The sequence below is a fragment of the Somniosus microcephalus genome, chromosome 3, assembly GCF_052327205.1.
Source record: "Somniosus microcephalus isolate GS21.2 chromosome 3, FLI_Smic_1.0, whole genome shotgun sequence".
In the NCBI taxonomy this organism is placed as follows: Eukaryota; Metazoa; Chordata; class Chondrichthyes; order Squaliformes; family Somniosidae; genus Somniosus; species Somniosus microcephalus.
In genome coordinates, this window is record NC_140989.1 from 126,666,860 (window position 1) to 126,671,376 (window position 4,517).

A 4,517-nucleotide genomic window follows, 5' to 3' on the forward strand; every position below is an offset into this window, starting at 1 on the left:
GCATCCAATCGCAGCTCCAGTGCCGCAATGCAGTCTGTCAGTAGATGCAGCTGGATGAACTTCCTGCACATGTAGTTGTCAGGGACACACGAAGTGTCCCTGATTTCCCACATATCACAGGAGGAGCAGGTCACGGGGCCCGGCTGTCCTGCCATGACTTACCCTTTAATTAATTGAATTTAAATTAAATCAATCAATCCCACTAATTACACTACAGTTAACTGGTTTACCAACAGTCCCTGCTACACCAGAGAGACCTTAGAAACTATAAACCAGAGTTAAAGTTTAAAAAAAGAGAAATACTCACCAACCAAATACTCACCAACCAATCACTTACCTGCTTCCTGGTGACATCACACTTTGATTACTTTTTACCTCTCTCCCCTGCTGTTGAACTGGTATGCTGCTCCTGACTCACTGCCACCGGTTTTAATCTGCCGCCGATGCTCAGTGTTCCCACGCAGGCCCGCTCTGGTCGGGCTGCTCCTGACTCACTGCCGCTGGTTTTAATCTGCCACCGATGCTCAGTGTTCCCACGCAGGCCCGCTCTGGTCTTTAGGGAAGAGTGACCATAATATGATAGAATTTTATACTGAGTTCGAAAGTGATTTAGTTAAATCCGAAACTAGGGTCTTCAATCAAAACAAAGCAAATTATGTAGGTATGAGGGGCGAGTTAGCTAAGGTAGATTGGGAAACAACATTAAAAGGTATGACGGTAGACAAGCAATGGCTAGTATTTAAAGAATTAATATATAATTTACAACAAATATACATTCCTTTAAGGCACAAAAACCCCACAGGAGAAGTGGTCCAATTGTGGCTAACAAGAGAAGTTAAAGATAGTATTAGATCAAAGGAAGAGGCTTATAATGTTGCCAAAAAGAGAAGTGAGCCTGAGGATTGGGAGGACTTTAAAATTCAGCAAAGGAGGACCATGAAATTGTTAAGGAAAGAGAAAAAAGAATGAGAATAAATTAGCGAGAGACATAAAAACAGATTGTAAACGTTTCCATAGGTATGTAAATAGGAAGAGATTAGTGAAAGTAAACATAGGCCCAGTAGAGGCAGAGACAGGAGAAATTATAATGGGCAATAAGGAAATGGCAGAGACATTAAACAAATACTTTGTATCGTCTTCACAGTAGAGGACACAAAAAAACTTCTGGACATAATGGAGAACCAAGGGTCTAGAGAGAGTAAGGAACCTAAAGAAATCAGTATAAGTAAAGACATAGTTCTGGAGAAATTAATGGGACTAAGTGGCGACAAATCCCCTGGACCCGATGACCTGCATCCTAGGATTTTAAGAGGTAGCTGCAGAGATAGTGGATGCACTGATATTAATCTTCCAGAATTCCCTAGATTCTACAACAGTCCCCGAGGAATGGAAGGTAGCAAACATAACCCCGCTATTTAAGAAAGGTGGAAGAGAAAAAACAGGGAACTACAGGCCAGTTAGCCTGACATCAGGCAAAATGCTAAAATCTATTATTAGGGACGTGGTAACAGGGAACTTAGAAATTCATAATATGATTAGGCAGAGTCAACAAGGTTTTATGAAAGGGAAATCGTGTTTGACAAATCTGTTAGATGAGTTTTTTGAAGATGTAACTAGCAGGATGGATAAAGGAGAACCAGTCGATGTAGTGTATTTGGATTTTCAAAAAGCATTCAATAAGGTGCCACACAAGAGGTTATTACACAAAATTGGGACTCATGGTATTGGGGGTAATATATTCACATGGATTGAGGATTGGTTAATGGACAGAAAACAGAGTAGGGATAAATGGGACGTTTTCAGGTTGGCAGGCTGTAACTAGCGGGGTACCGCAAGGATCAGTGCTTGGGCCTCAGCTATTTACAATCTATATTAATGACTTAGATGAAGGGACTGAATGTAACATAGCCAAGTTTGCTGATGATACAAAGTTAGGTGAGAAAGTAAGCTGTGAGGAGGACGCAAAGAGGCTGCAGAGAGATAAAGACAGGTTGACTGAGTGGGCAAGAACATGGCAAATGGAATACAATGTGGGGAAGTGTGAAGTTATCCATTTTGGTAGGCAAAAGAAAAAAGCAGAATATTTTTTAATGGTGAGAGACTGGGAAATGTTTGCACTCAGAGGGACCTGGGTGTCCTTGTACATGAATCATTGAAAGTTAACATGCAGGTACAGCAAGCAATTAGGAAAGCAACTGGTATGTTAGCTTTTGTTACAAAAGGATTAGAGTATAAGAGTAAATAATTCTTACTACAATTATACAGGGCATTGATGAGGCCACACCTGGAGAACTGTGTAAGTTCTGGTCTCCTTACCTAAGGAAAGACATACTTGCCTTAGAGGGAGTAAGACTTCTTTATATTCTTATACTTCAATGTACAAGGACACCCAGAACCCTCTGAATAACAACATTTTCCAATCTCTCACCATTTAAAAAATATTCTGCTTTTCTATTTTTCCTACCAAACTAGTTAACGTCCCAGTTCTCAACATTATATTCCATCTGCCACATTCTTGCCCACTCATTTAACCTGTCTATATCATTTTGCAGCCTCTTTGCATCCTCCTCACAACTTGCGTTCCCATCTGTCTTTGTATCCTCAGCAAACTTGGATACAGTACACTCAGTTGTTGAATATTTCATATTTTTTTATCTTCCTGCAGGACTTTTTGACCATTTTTCCCCAAAAATAACTTGAACAGAAAAAGAATGATCTTTAACGGTTCTTTTTTTTTAAAAACATAGTGGGCTCGAAATTGGTTCACGCCCAACTTTGAACATTAACCCAGCAAATAGCACGCAGCACTCTATGCACTGCACTCCTTCTCCTCGCCTCTGCTTGGTCTGAGCATGCGTCACCGAATCCTCACGCTGTGACGCGATGTGCCGGATTATAGCCAGCACTCTGATTGGCCGTTGCGGCAGTGCTGCTATTCGCGTTACCGCGCTCTGATTGGCTGCAACATGCGCTCGCCCCGCCCCTTATAATTGTTACACTTTCCTCGAACGTGTGAAGTTGTCCCGGAAGCGACAGATCCCTTGGCTCGGGACGGACCAGCAGACCAACCACCGGACCGGGCATCGGGACGGACCAGGCGGCACCGCGATGGGTGAGTACAGTTTACTCTATCATTAAGCAAACCAGCTAAAGTCATTTGTAATGCAAGCCGAAATTGCAACGCTTGTAAAGTGCATTCCGCTTTCGTTAACTACCATTGTCGGGTTTGTGTTAAGGCTGCCTATTTTTCGCAGGCATTTGCTGTGCAGTGGTGGCAGAGGCGATCTCGACCTCATCATTGGATAATTCGTGAATCTGTGGCCATTTGAATCACGAATATTCTGTGCACAGTAGCTGAACAGTGAACATGCGAGGGCGCCACTCCTTACACTTACATTGTTTTCCGATTTATGAACATAATAAAGAGATCTTAGTAAATGTGTTACTTTACATCATTGCTTCACTAAATATCAACACAATAACCAACATAGAAACAAAATGTTTTTCGTTTTGAGGTTAAAGGAGTGCTTGTGATGTCATGTGTTTAGTGTACCACTTTTTGTATCTATAAACAGATGGGGGAAATGCCATGAAGACAGTTCCGCTTTCATTTCAAATCCCCCCCACTTTTTTATATTGTGTTCTTTTTACTGTTATATCTGGAATGATCAATTGTGGAAATCCGTTTGACTTTGAATAGCTGAGTTTGCAAGGAAAGATGATCGTATTCAATCAGTTTCACAGAATGTTGCTAATTTCATGCTTATAACTTGGGCGAATGGCGGTGACAAAAATCAAAGTGAAATCGATTCAGTGTGAATTGTTGTGTCTTACCACCTTCCTCTGATTATTTTTGTTTCAATTCATCCTCCCTTGAAAGAAATACAGCGTTGGTCATGTCTGTTTTTATAAGGGAATAGTATTTTATTTGCTAAACTGAAAACATAGCATTAAATAATTATTGTTAATGTACATTAAAGTAAATTTAAATCCGTCTTTTGGATGAGGCGTTAAACTGAGGCCCCGTCTGCCCTCGCGGGTGGATGTAACAGATCCCATGGCACTATTTCGAAGAAGAGCAGGGGCGTTATCCCCGGTGTCCTGGCCAATATTTATCCCTCAATCAACATAACAAAAACAGATTACCTGGCCATTATCACATTGCTGTTTGTGGGAGCTTGCTGTGTGCAAATTGGCTGCGTTTCCCACATTACAACAGTGACTCCACTTCAAAAGTACTTCATTGGCTGTAAAGCGCTGTGGGACATCCTGAGGTTGTGAAAGGTGCTATATAAATGTAAGCCTTTTCTTTCTTTACTCAATAGCACTATATTTAGTAATCCAGGTTGTTGGATATCTGGATTGTTTTATTACCTAGTCTGATAGAGGAAGCTACTTGGTACAGAAATATTTTAGTAGTTCCGTGCTGTTATAAATTATCCTTCCCCTGGTCTGTTCCAGTGAGCATACTTCAAAGTTCTGAAGTGTGATTGTGTTCGGACTGTAAATCTGTTAAG

The 4,517-nt window shown here is 41.1% G+C and overlaps 1 long non-coding RNA gene across 1 annotated transcript; it reads left to right on the plus strand.

Annotated features, from left to right (window-relative positions):
* The first annotated feature begins 3,004 nt into the window (after positions 1-3,004).
* On the plus strand, positions 3,005-3,442 carry LOC147121395 (uncharacterized). Its single transcript, XR_015075394.1, has 2 exons — positions 3,005-3,112; positions 3,255-3,442. It is a non-coding gene; the product is annotated as an uncharacterized LOC147121395 (long non-coding RNA).
* Positions 3,443-4,517: the final 1,075 nt, after the last annotated feature.